This window comes from Epargyreus clarus, unplaced genomic scaffold (assembly GCF_041222505.1).
Source record: "Epargyreus clarus isolate Ecla_fem2 unplaced genomic scaffold, WU_Ecla_fem_2.2 ptg000034l, whole genome shotgun sequence".
Taxonomy (NCBI): Eukaryota; Metazoa; Arthropoda; class Insecta; order Lepidoptera; family Hesperiidae; genus Epargyreus; species Epargyreus clarus.
Window position 1 is genome coordinate 12,764,535 of NW_027332239.1, and position 16,934 is coordinate 12,781,468.

Below are 16,934 nucleotides of genomic sequence, written 5' to 3' on the forward strand. Positions count from 1 at the left end.
TTATTACGCAATTTATGTTAGTATTTTCATGATATTCTTATTCTATAAACGCTATTAATATTTGAGTTTAATTTTCATATAAAAATGTTATAAAACTTATAAATATTTTGTTTATTTTTTGCAGGTAAACATCCGTTAAAGCTCACCTCTTTTTGTAAGTAAATATGTATAACGTTTTAAAAATAACATACTGCTAAATCCTTAATTTTCTGTCGAAACATGTTTTTTGGCTTACAAATAAACACCTGAAGTTTTTCAGGGCAGAGACCTGTAATTCAAATGACCGGTTAATAACATTTCATTCAAACTTTCAAGTCACTTTAGGAAACATAATTTCACCAGTTGTTTGCGTTAAAAAGATGTTTACAAATGCATCTGTTTTTAATTAAATGTTTAATGTAACACTTACATTTTCATGGCATCGATAAATAAATAATCTTAAGATCTTCTAAATAATTAGTATAAACAAATAAATGCGCCATAACGCTGGTCAATGTAATCATTAAAGGTTTGGGGTCGAAAAGGTTACTACTACTCACTACTTAATATAATGTAGTAATGTAGAGTACATCACAAGCAATGATAGACTAATGGTTAAGAATCTTGGCCTCTCGATCGAGAGGTACGAGGTTCAAATCCCAGGCACGGCGGCTAATTTTCAAAGTTATGTGCGTATTAGAAATTAATTATGACTTGCTAAACGGTGAAGGAAAACATCGTGAGGAAACCTGCAAAACTGAGACATTTATAAAAAAAAAAGAAATCTCGAAGGTATGTGAGGTCTACCAATACGCACTTGGCCAGCGCGGTGGACTATGGCCTAATCCTACTCATTGCGAGAGGAGACCCGAGCCCAGCAGTGAGACAGTAATGGGTTGATGACGAATGCCTTGTTACCCCTAGAGTCTAACTTGGAGGGCCTAGAGAGTTTACCTTACATAAGCTTCAGATCACAACAGAAACACTATTGTTGTGGCTATAGCTATGAAGCACAAAAATCGGATAAATCTTAAAAACTATTAAATTAATTTTGTCAAGAATATCTGACAAAGTAAGAGCTAGAGCTACTTTATATTCCAGTAACATTGCACCTTGAGATGCAATGTTAGTGGAAGTAGTAGTAGTCTCTAAACATTCGAATGTTTAGAGATCCAATATAAATATTGAAGAGCGATGCACCGAGAAACCGTGATTGAGAGCATCCTATAATTGGCCACATTCGGCAAATCCGCCATGACGCCTCCAATGAATCGAAACTTTCAACCCAATCTACTTTTAATAACAGCCACAGTCTAAAAAGATGCAGTGTAACGTTATTGTTGTACTGTATTTTCGGCATAAGCTCCAGGCTTTACCGACCTGGGGTCACGGCGTGAGGTCGCGCGATGAAAGTAAGATTGGCGCGTTCCCATCCCGCGCCGCTGTCACTGAGGACCTGCCCTACTTTGAGGGCAAAGACTAAGTTATTTAATAGACTCCTATCTCCTTTAATATAGAACTATTCGTTGATAAATCGTTTCTAAATGCTCCTATATCCTTCTCAAGAATTTAGTAAAATATGTGGTTTGATTTTATATTTTTTACTTTTAATAATTTGTATATTTTATTCCCTTGTGGTGTGTAATGCATTTTTATTAGATTTTTTGTTTTGCTTAATTATGACTCATTTTCTGGTAATACATTGGTCAAATACATCCAATGTTATGCCAATCCGAATATAATTGGATTAATTACATGATGCACTTTTGAAAAAATCCGGCATTAATTTACAAAAGATAGGACAAGAAATTCAGGGGTTGAATTTTGTGTCTATATCAGTGCACTTGAGTAACACTTGAGTATTATGATTAGGAGTCTATTGATTACTCCGTCCATGTTTCAAGTGTATGCATGCCACAGAACGTGGGATGTTACAGCCACTTGCAACATACATCATAAATGTAACGTAACATTTTCCCCGGCTGTGGGGGCTATTTTTTTCACGCGTAAGTACCACATTTATTTATTTATTTATTATAACATGTAATTTACAGGCTTCACCTAAAACATTACATATGATCAAGAATACTTTCATACATTTATAAATCTTGTAAGGTTGTCATGAAATATGTCTACATCATGCATGTCAGAAAAAAGGCCTTAAGTTATACAGATAATAGTGGTATGAGATCTCAGCCTTATAGGATATTTTTGAGTTTCTAAGTTGATATTTCATTTATTAGTACAGTAAAGTAAACGTAAAATTAACAACACGGGTGACAAGGGCTGTAGACTTAATATATTAGAACAACGGGAGATTATTAAGCACAATAACAACAGTAGGATTACACTGCTGAATGAACAAATTAATGTGTCCAGCTCTCCTTTACTTCATATTTTTACCAACAATCAGTAAACAGATGATTATTCGCAGATTTAATGCGAATAATTAATCTATAACCTTATTATCACACAACTGTCATCAGTTGTTTACATTTCATTGTGGAGGGGAGGGTTGGATATTATCATTATAAAAGGCATGCATTAGGTTGACAGCGTCACTTAGCGATTAACCGTCGTAGAGTCAACTTACCCTGATGATGCTCCGTTTTGGAGCGAAACACGTGTTGGTGGTGGTATGTATGGTGGTGTATATTTTTAATTTTTGCATCTGCATGCATCCTTTGAGGGAGGGAGGGTGGTACATACTGCATGGTTTAAAATATATACCATCATACATATTTGTAGCGGATTGTTGCGAAGTAGTTTTAATCTTAACTTAATAAATTAACAACAATTTATTATCAATAATATGTGGTTCTGGTTTGAAGTGCGTGGTAAGGGAGACATACTTTTCCGAGGCGTACCAGCGTAGTCCTCGGAAGTAACGGCGCATCTGTGGCCGGCCTCAGGTAGGAATATCTAATCAAATCTAGGATTAATAAAAGATGTCGATGGGCGGCAGTAGCCACTTATCATCAGATAGACTGCATGCTCGTCTGCTAAAAAACATTATTTACCGAACTGCGATCTTAGTCATATTATGATCTTACGCAACCCGCGAAATACAGTGAATGGCAGCGTACACAAACAATTACGTGTATTGTTCAAACGTTATGCCCCTGCCTATCAATTACAGGTCTTCAAAGCACGTCAGTTTGTCTGTCCGTATCGTTTAGTTCACATGATTGACAACCGGATTCGGCGGTGTTGTTTATTTATAAGACAGACAGGAAAAAGTAGGGTTAATAGATAAATAATATGAGTAAATTTTTAACTAGGTTATACGGAAATTGTGGTTACAAGGATGAACACAAAGACAATAAAAATAAATAAATAAATTGAATTTGCTAGATTAAAATCTTAGGTCTATTAATATTGAGCAAAAGTCTTACGAGTATTATATCGATTTCAGATGCATTGCTACTCCTAAGCACTATAAAAAGCCTCGAAAAATTAAATTCATCTTACCATTCAAACAACACGGCAATTACGGATATGAAAGGTTGTATAGAACGAGTGTGGTTGCGCCGCTACTCCTATCTCGAGCATGAAACATTTCTTGAGGCGGCATTACATTTGTAATAACCATTCAGTCCTCAGGAGTGCCAACGTATCTATAATTGACTTTAGGCATGAGCGGCAGTGACAACTTACTATCAGGTCGAACGCAAACTCTTTCTACTGTTTTGCTTCTTCAATCTTATACCATCATCATCATCTGATATCTGACCCGTGCCCAGTAGTGGGACAATAATTATTGCCCGTGCCCATTATTGTCTCACTGCTGGGCACGGGTCTCCTCTCAGAAAGAGAAGGATTAGACCATAGTCAACCGCACTGGCGAAGTGCGTATTGGTAGATTTCACATACATTTGAGTTATTTTTTTAATAAATCTCTTAGGTATGCAGTTTCCTCACGATGTTTTCCTTCACCGCTTAAGCAAGTGATAATTAATTTCTAATACGCACTTAAATTTTAAATCAGAGGTGCGTGCCTGGGATTTGAACGTCGGACCTCTCGATCGAGAGGCCAAGTTTCTTAACCACTAGGCTATCACTGCTTTTTGTCAATCTTATATAAAGACCTATAATACTGCTATCCTGACGAAACAAATATAACGATATTGCCACAAGCAAACCAAGAACTTATCCACATTAAAACATGCTACTTAATAAGTTAGTTTTCCTCACAAACCATCGACAGTGGTATGTGAACTGTCAGAATGCTACACGTCCTGAGTACAGTCAGTTACACCACACTTCCTGCAGGTTCCATCGTAAATCCGTTTATCACTTGACTGTACAAGCCTTGTATGGAATTCTCTCATAAGCTTTGGGCATGTTGAACGCCACTTTGCATAACTTAGGGCATTGGTACTCAACCTTGCATGCTGTTGCTAATTTAAAAACGAATAATATAGGTTGTACATTGGAATAGAAATATAATAAAATTCATAAGGATACCTGTCCAGAGTGCACTTTGATGTGCGCAGTATCAAGGATTTGTGGCAAATTGCCTACTCCTTCTTACTTCATTACTACATTTTTATTGACCGAAATTTCGTTCAAAATCTTAGCTATCTCACAAAATCTTGTTGGAAAGGCACCTTAAAATAAGCTAACTTTGCAAGTATTCATTTGCCGTTAATTAATTATGTATGTATTTTAATTTTTTTACTTCTAAATCATCTATATAGTCTACATTTAGTACGCAGTCTTTGGCACGCCCTACAAACTAAATGGCTTGACGGATTTTAAAATATGAGGTGTCGTTGAATTAATCTAAATCTAATTTCGTTACATAAGCTTTATTTGGAGGCAGTCGGGTTTTCATTTTTCTAACAAATCTCTAGTACGATTAATTCTTAAATGTTATCACTTTGAGCACCATTGTCTCAAGCGAACGTATTGCAAATAATCACCAAGTGTAGAGGCGATTGTACCAGATCGATGTGGGTGTCTGTTTAAGCTAGTTAGGTAACCACCGATACACATAATTGGATTTTGCAAACGGGAACAGTGCAGTAAATAACATTTTAAAACATGTTTTTTTGTAAATAAGTATGTATCACATTAATATTATGTGTATTTACTAGCTAACCCGGTAAACGTTGTGTTGCCATATAAATAAAAAATATTAAGGGTGAACAACCCTTATCACTTAGGGGTATGAAAAATAGATAGTAGATTCTCAGACCTACTGAATATGCATATAAAATGCGGTGAAAATCGGTAAAGCCGTTTCGGAGGAGTACGGTGACTAACACTGTGACAGGAGAATTTTATATATTTATTTATAAATGCTTCCTGTACTATTTTATAATATAGAAGTAGCACACGAGCTTGCAGTCCACCTGATGGTAAGTGGCTGCTGCTACCCATCGATATAAGTAATAAACTCCAGATAGATAAGTAGACCTGGGAGGTTACTACCATCTCTTAAAACAATATTATTTTAATCATACTTTTACTTTTTTTGCAGAAAATTTAACTTTTTAAGCAAAATATGACAATTTCAGTTGGTTTTATACAATGAATGAGCAAAAAATTAATAAGGGTTTAAGTTTGTTCAAATGTTTATGACGGAATATATTACTGTTTTAAGGAGGAAATAAAGCTTTCCTGAAATATGATGGTTTTTAAAAGATGGTAGGTCTCCTGGGTGAACAACAGACGCTTTCCTACCATTCTGGACTATGTTAGAACGTCTCTGATAAGTATATCTATTTGACCACACACCCTTAAATCAAAACACAGCAGTGCTAAGTACGCCTGTTCTTAAGCAGACATAAATCCATAAATGATAACTTAATTTGCCGGGAATCGAACCCGGATCTCTGCATTTCAGACCGTTACGGTAACCACTGCTCTCGATAAGATCAATACAAACTTGGTCACTGCGACACGTGCTCTTTACCGGTTCACTATTGTTACCGAATAGTGACCCGTGGTTCACTTTCACTGACCCTCTTGGGAACTTTAATTTTATTAGAGTCATCTGGCGGCATAGATTACATGCAATTCTATAAATTGAATATTTAATTATTGATTTTTTTTATTATATTTCCTTTGATAAATTTTGGCGGCGAAGCTCCTAGTAGGTTTATTATGTTCCTGCGAAATTAATGATCTTAACTTGAAATCTATAACATCATTAGATCAGCAATTATGTACATGATCAACCAATAATGATCGATTTCGATTTTTTTTTAATTTCAATTGTGGACCACAATTATAATTTGAAAAAATTCGAAAATCGTATTTTTTGTTTATTTAAATCACAGTCACAACCAAATTTAATAAACTCATCTAACCTTTACTCGTAAGTCAGCGTCTTATCTGACACGTAGGGACGAAGGGGGTTTCGAGCTCTCCGGCAATAATAAGTAATTAGTCGCCAATGAAACGATACAATAAGTAAATAATCCACTTAACCAGACAATATTTTCGTGCTAAATTATTCGTGCAATGTCGTCAATCTGTGTAAGACACAGTAAATATTGAACGTGTACGTTACATAAGCTTCGATGGAAACCGAGTCGATGATCGTGTGACAACACCGCTGGGATTACGCATGCACTGGCCGTTCGCATGATGAAGGTGCGATATAAATTCAATATTGTCATAATAAGTGTATATGGAGACTCTATAAATTACAACTCTTAGATAGTCTAATAAACAGCTGCTGTGTTCCGGGTTGAAGGGTGTGGTAAGGGAGACAGACTTTTCCGTGTCGTTCCAGCTTAGTCCTCAAGGGTAACGGCGCATCTGTGGCCGACCTCAGGTAGGAATATCTAATCCTATCTGGGGTTGATTACAGATTGGCGGCATTCATTGGGCGGCAGTAGCCACTTACCATCAGGTGGACTGCATGCTCGTCTGCTACTCTTATATTTAAAAAAAAAAGCCAACTTCAAATGGAAATCTAGTACAATCTGGGTCGATCATAGATGTTGAAGGTGGTGGAACCCTGTGTGGTTTGACTGCGGAGAAACCTCTTCACAGCATTTTTGGCGGTTCTGGTTTAAAGGGTGTGGTACTGGAAAAATATTTATCTGAAGCGTTCCTAGTTAGTCCTCAGAGTAACAACTAACAACGGAATTATGGCCAACCACATATATGAAAGTATCTAACCTTATCTGGGGTTGATTACAGATGCCAAATATCATTGGTATACGAATTAATGTTTTAAATATAATTGTAGTAATTTAAATGCAGCAGAATTACAATGCATCGTGATATTGTTATTTCTACGGTATCACACTTAAATATCGCATTTATACAATTCATATATTCGACAGAAAAACTCATATCAATAACATATCTAGTACAAAATATAATACATTTCATTTAATTAAATTAACTTAGTTATAAATATCAAAAGTGCACATTCATCAGCCGAACGGCCTGTAAACCCTATACGTAGGCTGACACTTTCTCCCAGCTTTGTCTTTTATTCTTTCTTTCTTTGTGAGGTTCCTGCAATCAAGCAGCTTTGCATAATTTGCATCGGCCTATGGGAAAATGTACACAAACTTCGTAATGAACGTTGGTAAACAGTCACATTAGCTTTGTCAACGTGTAACCTAACTTATTGCTTGTAAAGTACAATGAGAGTCTTAGTCTACAAACAATGAGGCAATGTAAAACTTGGTACAGTCCGCGCCAAACAGCTAGTCCGCTCTGAAGTTGTTGCGAGCAGGAGTAATCATAAAATTTGCTATAGCAACGCGATTGATTTCTATATTCAGAGCGGACTAGCCGTTTTACGCGGACTAAACCAAGTTTTATTAGTGTGACGTTTCCGCCTATTAACAGTTGTTACAACATTTACAATTTTATAGATGCCGTCATTCTAAGATGCCGTCTGTTTTTGCGAAAATTATATGGTGTGGTGGTAATGGTGGTGGGCTACTCTGGATGATATATTTTGAAATTGATATGATTGTTCTATCCATGTATAGGCTATATGCGCCGCTAACCCTGAGAACTAAGCTAGAATGCCTCAAAAAAGTATTTCTCCCTTACCAAACACGTCAAACCGGAACAAAGAAGCGCCTAACACAGCTGGGGGGCTAGCCAAGTTGACATTCTACAGTCGCTTGCGCTGTAGAAACGCTATAGAAACGCTAAAATGTATGAAAATATCAATGATCACGTGATCAAAATAGCGACGTAGAAAAGTCGTAGCCAAGTTACACGATAGAATAGAACGCTAGCGATTCTACAATGCCCATGTCATTTCTTTTTTCCATACAAATGACAACCTTTGACAACCTTTTGATAACCTTTTGACTTTTTTGTCAAATTTGTTAGCGAAGCGTATTCTAAGATAAATATCATAGTGAGCGATCGCGCCGACCCTGTAGAAAACGTAAACGCTAATAAAATGGTGGATTCTGTATCAGCTGTTTGTCACTTCACTACGCGCTATCACTGCATTATAGACTTTAATTACTTTTGATCATTTGAAAATGTATACTTGAAATGTGTTGAAATTTGAATATGGCTCTCTATAACTAGTGTATCCTAAAATATTATAGAAATGAATTGCAAAGCCGTTTTTCTATTTTAAATTAATATGAGCATATAATATAACTAGATGACCCGGTGAACTTCGTACCACCTAATTATGAGTGACTATCTGTACCCCGTAGTTTCACTCGTGTAACAGTCTTAAGGGTTGATCTAAACAAACAAACAGTGACTCAGATGCTTCATTATGTCTTATGATCATTTTCTTAGTGCTCCAAATTAACGGATTTTAAATTAAAGTTCCATACCCGATTAAACGACCGTAAGAGTTGATTTTCCAGAAACGGTAAAATATGTGTTCTATTATTTTCAATATAAAAGCTAAATTCTAATTTTCATAGACTTTGCTTCAAAATCTGCCGACTTCTAAACGAAGTGCCTTTTAAAGCCAAATGCAATTTTTTACAGCCTTTGCTTCCAAATTAACGGATTTTAAAATAAAATTCCAACCCCTATTTAATCAACTTAGGGTTGATTTTCCAAATATCGTAAAATAGATATTTAATTACTTTCTATCGAAATCCCAAATACCAATATTCATATAGTTTTGCATCAAAACTGGGCGACTTTAATACAACCTTTCTCCCCTTATTTATTCATGGAAACGCGGTCGAACAGGATAAAAAGTATCCTATGTCTGTCTCCTGGTTCTAAGCTACCTCTCCACCAATTTTCAGCCAAATCGGTTCAGCCGTGCTCGAGTTATAAAATACTTCACGGAAACGCGGTCGAACGGGATAAAAAGTATCCTATGTCCTTTTCCTGGTTCTAAGCTACCTCTCCACCAAATTTCAGCCAACTCGGTTCAGCCATTCTTGAGTTATAGTGTAACTGACACGACTTTATTTTTTATATATAGATATTGATTCAACACGTGTTCGAATGTAACTCAATGAAAACAAAATATTTTTTTCAATTCGATTGCAGCGCCAACTGTTGGTAAAAACTATCATTAAAATAGATTATTATTTAATATTTGAAACTGCGATGGTAGCGAAGTTTGTGGAATCCAATGTGAAACATTCCAAAATCAACAACTACTTACGAATTAAAAAATAATTAAAAAAACCGTTTCCCACGGACTAAATTGTGAATCTAAACCATTCTCAAGTCCCCTTGAACACACACAACAAATTTCATCAAAATCCTTCATCAAATTCCATCAAAGTCCAGTCGTTTAGGAAGAGTTCAGTGACATACACACGCACATAAGAAATACTGGAATAACTCTTTATCTTTAACTCTATCTTTATATATATATATATATATATATAAAGATAGATAGATAAAATAGAACTTAGAGTTATTCCAGTATTTAAATAAAAGTATTGTCTCAGTTTAACTGTTTTATTGCATCATTATATTAATGCTTTTCATATTATCTTTACTTGTAACAAAACAATTTATTAAAAGCTTAATAGAAAAAAATAATATTAATATCCGTATCCTTTTTTTTCATTATTATCTCCAGTTTCCCTGCAATTTCCCTGTCTAGGCAAAAAGCTGGTGGTTATGAGGTTTCATTTGTTGGCATGGCATGTATAGTATACACCCAGTGGCGTAACCATTTATTATTATTGCCTCCTTGGAAGCCGCTCCTACGATGAAAGAAGATTCTGAGTAGCTCTACTTTTGATGAGTTTAAAAATGCGGGTGGATTTCATAAGCTCAGTAGTAACTTCATTGGAGTGTCTTTATATGACGAATACAATGATAGGTTACCCCTATGGACGAGTATATGATTTTAGTTTATTTGTCACTTCCTCTTTCACTGTTGTCTCTGTGGCATCAGCTACCATGTGAAGCATCTTCGATTGGAAGCGTTGTATGATGTCCAAGTTTGAGTTGGATGCGGTTCCGCAACGTTTAGATCCATATGACCATATTGGTTTTAGTATGGCTTTGTTGCTTGATGTTGCTGAAAGACTTTCGTGCCAATAGCCAGTAAATCTTACGTCCAGATATTTTCTTTTAGTACGAGGTACGAATAAGTATACTCAGTTGAAGTAATAATTTTATATAAAATACATGCAATCGCTGTTACTGTCATTAGTAATATCTCTATAAACAATTTGTATACTCTTTGTAAACAATCACCAATCACCATAGTTACCGTTCATAGACACATTATTAAGTCTAGTTTTTGCAAATAATTGTAATTAGTAAAATAAATGTACTATAAAATATGGTATATTTTTTATGTATTTTATAATGTTTTATTGTAATATTACTATTAAATAATTAATCAATACCATCTAGGTATTTTTGGTAGTGTAGAAACTAGACGATATTGTATTTGACGGCTAATTGATATAAATTGATCGCTAACCATAGACTTATCGTATATGTACAATGACATTTGCTAACGAATAGAATAGAAAACGAATAGAATGCAAAGTTTGTAACATGGCTAGCCCCCCTGTTATTAGCAGAAATAATTGTGGCGGTGGCGCCGCCGGAGTCAAACTACAGATGGTGTTACCACCTTTGATTCTTCACCTTTACCTTCAGAATTAATTTAATAACGATAAATTTAATGTAACAAGAACATTCATGTGTATTTCTTTTTCTTACAGGTACGGAATTTAAGACAACCTGGCTATAAACTGTCATACGTAAGTTGCATAAATGGATAGTACGAGTATTTAAAGTACCTACTTGTTATCTCATTTCCGTTGTCTCTAAAACGTCACTTGATGCTTGAATTTTACTCAATGTTAACTGCCTACTCACACGTAACACAACCACCCCACACTATAACTTGGTGTAGTTACGACAACGACAAAATGTTGGCAAGAAATAGATACGCGTGAAACCCATTGCTGCAGCTTCTTGTATAAAAGCATCTTAACTATATATAATCCTGGTCTTCTATATGCCTGCAGTATCATCCACAACACATAATTTGGATGACCAAATGTAGTCTATAAGTGTAAAACTTTAGATTTTCATACAATTTACATGGGCTGCGCTATAGTCGCGGTTGTGTGGTTGTTGTGTCGCGTAGTTGCCGTACGTGTGAATAGGCTCTATTACTTGGTTTATCTCCTGCATCTGACTGACCTTAAAAGGAAGCTTCAAGATCTGTCAAGTGTGATTTGAATTTAATTCACAGGTTCCGTATATGATAACAAAATGTATGCAAGGGATTCTTTAAAATAATGTGCATATTAAGTTATTAGACATAAGTTATTTATCTACTTCTATCTCATCGGCTCTCCTAAAAATTATAAGGTTTTAAGCCATAGTCTACCATTGTGCCAAATGTCGATTGAGAATCTTCATACAACCTTAAAAATTCATGAAAAAACTTCAGTCGTGTAACTTAGTCATTAAAGCAATTAATAATTAACTTCTAAATTCATATTTGAAATATGAGAGGACATAATGTATAGTAACTTACCATAACTATTAATCGAATCTACTTATTATAATACAGTACAAAGAAAAGATAATAAAAAATAAATTTCAATTTTAAATGCTTGTCTTTTCTTGAGGGTTCCAATTGACGGATCGCTAAGGGTGGGGTCCCATAATGAAGTACGCAGTCACGTAAACTTACATCGTTACTACTTAACTCGGAATTCTAAGGCGCATCTCGACATTATATATCTCCTTCATTGTTATCCCTTCTTAAAATGTTTTAAACTTTGCTTTATTGTGGCATTTAAGAATACCATGTCCAAATTGTACCTCTTTCATCGACATTTAAAAAAATGATTTTGCAAGTTTTCCATCGAACAGTTCGATTTTGTACTTCTTTAGCTATATTTTATATTTAGTGTTATTTATGATCCTAATAATATCTACATGTAAAAATCAACTTTGTCTATACACGTTCATTCATACACTGACTTTTGACGTATATTTATTTAATCTGTGCTAGCCGCATGTGAGAATGCATTCGTCTTACAGTTGGTACAGATGCAAAATCCGTTACAAAGATCAAAATCAGTCGTACAACCAAGCCCACCTTGGTTGTACGACTACACCTTGCCTGTAAACTTAAACTTTTAACGTATAAATTGGAACAATTATTCCGATCATTCATTCGTCTGACCTTCATAAATGAACAGACAAACAATTTATATATTTGTTATATCTATATTTACGCACGTCAAAAAAGTTAACTGACATGACCGACTGCTACAGATAATAGCGAAAGTGAACAAACGAAAATGAATGATTACATGAACGAACGAAAGATTCGGGAAGAATGATTACAAGACAAGAGATTATTTAAGTACAAGAGAACTCTTAGATTTTTTTATTTGGCAAGTTAATGTTTTTAGAAATAACTTAAGAAAAAATGCATGTGAATGAATGTGCTTTTGAAGGTGGTAGAACCCTTTGTGGTTCAACTCCAGTGACATCTCCGCCACACCTATTTCTGCCTAATAATAGTCTTAAGCGCTGTGTTCTGATTTGGAGGGTGTGGTAAGGGAGACATACTGTATGCTTGTTTGCAACTCCTTTATTTAAAAATAATTAAACGTGTTGGAATATAGCAAAAACTCAAGCCTCTTATAATGTATAATATTCAAGTAGGTTATATATGATAAAGCTGGCAGCTGAAAAACATATATTTTTACTTCTTCTAATTTGTCATTCTGTCAATGATTCGATATAATAAAAAGTATCTTTTTGGAGTGAATTTTATTTTATTATATTTCATAGTTTATTTTCTCGTTCTCCTGTGGCCTATTCCCAACAGGTTATGGGCCCAGGCTACGCTATCGTAAAATATTGAAAAATATAGTCATCTACTAAGTATAAAATTTATGTAATATTTCAAACATGGAGTCGCGGAAGAAAAAGACACATGAAAAATGTTTGATGGCGAACGGCGATGGCAAACAATAATATATAAGTGTCTAAACCAATACCGTCTACGGCGAAAACAATAATGGATGACTTAAATAAAATTACGAATGGAGAATTTTTTGGCTACACAATTATTTTGACTGCGTAAGAAACAACTTAATTTGGAATTGCGACCAGATATCAAACGCTGATACAACTTCTTTTAATGATTGAGTAATATGATCACTAACTTGGTGCTAAACTTGATTAAATGGATCAATGGATGAAATGGATCGACGGATTATGGATCAAAGGATGAAACGAATCGACGGAATGCATATAATTCAATGTCTCATCTTTTAGATTCAATGAATACATTCAAAATGTTCAAAGTAAAATTGAGACCTGAAACAACTGAACTTCAAATATCACACGCTTGCAAAAATATAAATTTTAATATAGAAAAATGTGTAAACTACTACAAGAATACTTACTACATCATGCAGATACACAAGCTAATATGAATTTTTATCATGGAAACTGTTGGTGTAAAAATTATATTTTTTGCGATCTGAACCCGTCGCTATTACTGATGCTAACTGTCATTATATCAAGTACCTAATTGCAACAAAATGGAGACAGTAGTAGCTATATAACTGTAAATGCATTGGACACTGCAAATAAAAATAAGGACAGTTTCGCTTTTATGTCTTAAAAATGAAATTTATTTGATTTTTGTTCCAATTCTAACCCTGACACTTGTTTTTTTTCTTTTAGATTTGAAAACTCTGATCACTTTGAAAATACAAAGGATTAATATGTGTCAAATGACAGACTACGTTTAAAATTGGAGGAGCTAAAGATTTGGTAAAGGTCAAAAACAAAGAATTTAAAATTCTATACTGTTCACCAAAAGTTCTGTGGAACTTTAGTTCTATGGAACTTAAGCTGTACCTATGCAGCTTTTTAGTAAATCGAATTGAATAATAAAAGGTATGTGCCGGTTATTAAAAAATGAAGGGCATATTTATAAAAATAGTAAATGTCTAATATGTAGTATAAAGGATGATAGTATCATTATTTTTCATAAAATGATAGATCACAGTATAAAATAAACTTAATTCAAAGTTAGAAATCGTATTAGTTATGGCACAAATGGTCATTTGAATAAACAGAAATTAAATTTGAATAGCAGTGATAGCCTAATGGTTAAGAAACTCGACCTGTCTAACGAAGGGTCCGAGGTTCAAATCCCAGGCAATCACCTCTGAATTTTTTCAAAGTTATGTGTGTATTAGAAATTAATTATTACTTGCTTAAAAGATAAAGGAAAACCTCGTGAAGAAATCTTCTACACCTGAAAGATTTATATAATAAAAAATATGAAAGGTATGTGAGTCTACCAATACTCACTTGGCTAACGCGATGGATTATGACCTAAACCTTCTCATTCTGATAGGAAACTCATGCCCAGCAGTGGGACAATAAATGGGTTGATAAAATTTGAATATTTTTAAAGATTTTATTATTGACCGTCATGTGACAATCTTGAATACTTATATGTAATCTGTGATCTTGAATTTCTGAAAGTCAAGACTGACCAGCTAATGGTAAAAAAAAACATTTTTTTTTATTATTCACTGTGATGTTTGCGATTCGATAACGTCGATTTCCTTTGATGACAAAAATTGTCTTTATGTTACATGTATTTTAAATGGGAAATAAGTATCATTTTAAAAGTCTAAAAGTGAAAATGTATCCTATAGTAACATTATTCATTTACATTATGATAATGATCGAGAATATATTTCTGAAATAATGAACTTAAGGAGTTTTTGTTGGCAAGATAATTATGTATCATTAAAATTTACCTTATAAAACACAATAAAATGGTGAAACAGAGCAAATGAATCGTATATTAACCGAAATGGTTGTAAATGCGAAATTAAATAAAGCTTTTGGGGTGAAGCTGTTACAACAGTCATATACCTACTTATATTTATAAAAATATACATATTCCCCACTAAAGCTCTGATAATAAATAAATAAAACACCATGTAAATTGTGGCAAGGTAAAAACAAAATCGATCATATTAAAATGTTTTGGTGCTACTGCTACGTTCGTAACACAGTTAGCAAGATTAAAGATAAAAATATTTTAGATCCAGCCTAGTTGGTAAAGATTTTAATGGATATACATTATTAAATATTAAAAGTAATGAAATGTCCATAGCTGCTTAGCAGATCATGTAGTTGATGAATTAAATATTGAAAATAATGACAACAAACATTGAGCATTACATATCAATATAAAATTTAGAAAGCCTGACTCTGATTCGGCGAAACTAATTGAAAGCTAACAACAACATTCCTTAAATGATAATGCGTCAACAATAACTATTAAATACTTGATCAATCCCTGAATTATTATATACGGATGCACAATCCTGATAGCTGATTTTTATTAAGTACTTTGCAATAATTACCTAAATAATTTAAAGGTATTTTAAGGTGCCTATTAAATGGTGAAAAGCAGTACAAAGTGAAATTAAGCCACAAAGGAGCAATCAAATCTGATATTTTGTTTACAGACCTAAATATGTTAACATTATTAGTTGCAAGTGGGTATTTACCACAAATAATAATGAACTAAGTAGGTAAATCAGAAAAAATAACAAAGCTCGTTTAGTTGCTCGAAGTTTCACTAAGAAATTCAGTTTCAGTAAGAAATTTTACAGGATTAAGATGTAACGTTCGCACCAATAGCCAGATTTACTACATTTAGATTGATTTAAATGTACACCATATGGACGAAAAGACTACCTTTGTAAATTTCATTTGATATAATTAGAAAAATATATTATAATGGTTTTCATACAGAGAATATTTATATGGTAGTACCAGAAGGTAAAGGTTGCTAAAGATAAAGAAGGTTGCCTAAAGATAATAAAGTAAGTAAATTAAATAAAAGCTTTAACGGCTTAAAGCAGACATCTCGGCTTTGGTTTGAACGTCTTCATGTTATAACATGTTATAACATTAAGTATACTTAAATATAGGGTTTAAAAACTCTTAAAGGTACATTCTCATGCAGATGCATGTAGATAAATGTTTAAATATACCTATATAAGATAAATTAATACGGATAAGAATATATATATGTATAGAATAAGATATATGTATAGTCCCACACGTATGTATATGGTTTAATAATTTCAACAAAATAAGCATTATAAATTTGCAAAAACATTTTAATGCAAATAATTTATATTACAAATACAAAATAAATAACATAATTTCTTGATATAGATGTTGAAAGAATAGCAAATACAATATCACTTAATCAGTCTACTAATGTGCAAAATGTGTTAAAAATATTCTATAAGTGTAATTTATCCTAATCACTTTCCTTATAAATTATTCAGTATTAAATACTAACTTATGCCATGGTGCACATTGTAGAGTTAAATTAAAGTAGTATTGTATAGAAATGTAAAAGTAAATGTACTTACGCATCCAGATTTTTTGTCTTAAATGTGTAAATATTTAATACATCTTTTAATGTTATATAAAAGATATAAATAGTTAAACCTAATCAATGAAAGCTGTAATTA

At 33.6% G+C, this 16,934-nt stretch overlaps 1 protein-coding gene across 5 annotated transcripts in view; it reads left to right on the top strand.

The window, feature by feature from the left end:
- LOC140755969 (uncharacterized) overlaps positions 1-16,934 on the top strand; it is a 136,292-nt gene that overhangs the window by 59,291 nt on the left and 60,067 nt on the right. The window contains exon 2 of one of the 5 annotated variants that reach the window (XM_073091335.1): positions 11,094-11,115. The exons of the other annotated variants lie outside the window; for them this stretch is intronic. The gene's annotated coding sequence lies outside the window, so the exon portion shown is untranslated. The remainder of the gene's footprint in view (positions 1-11,093; positions 11,116-16,934) is intronic. 5 annotated transcript variants of the gene reach the window in all.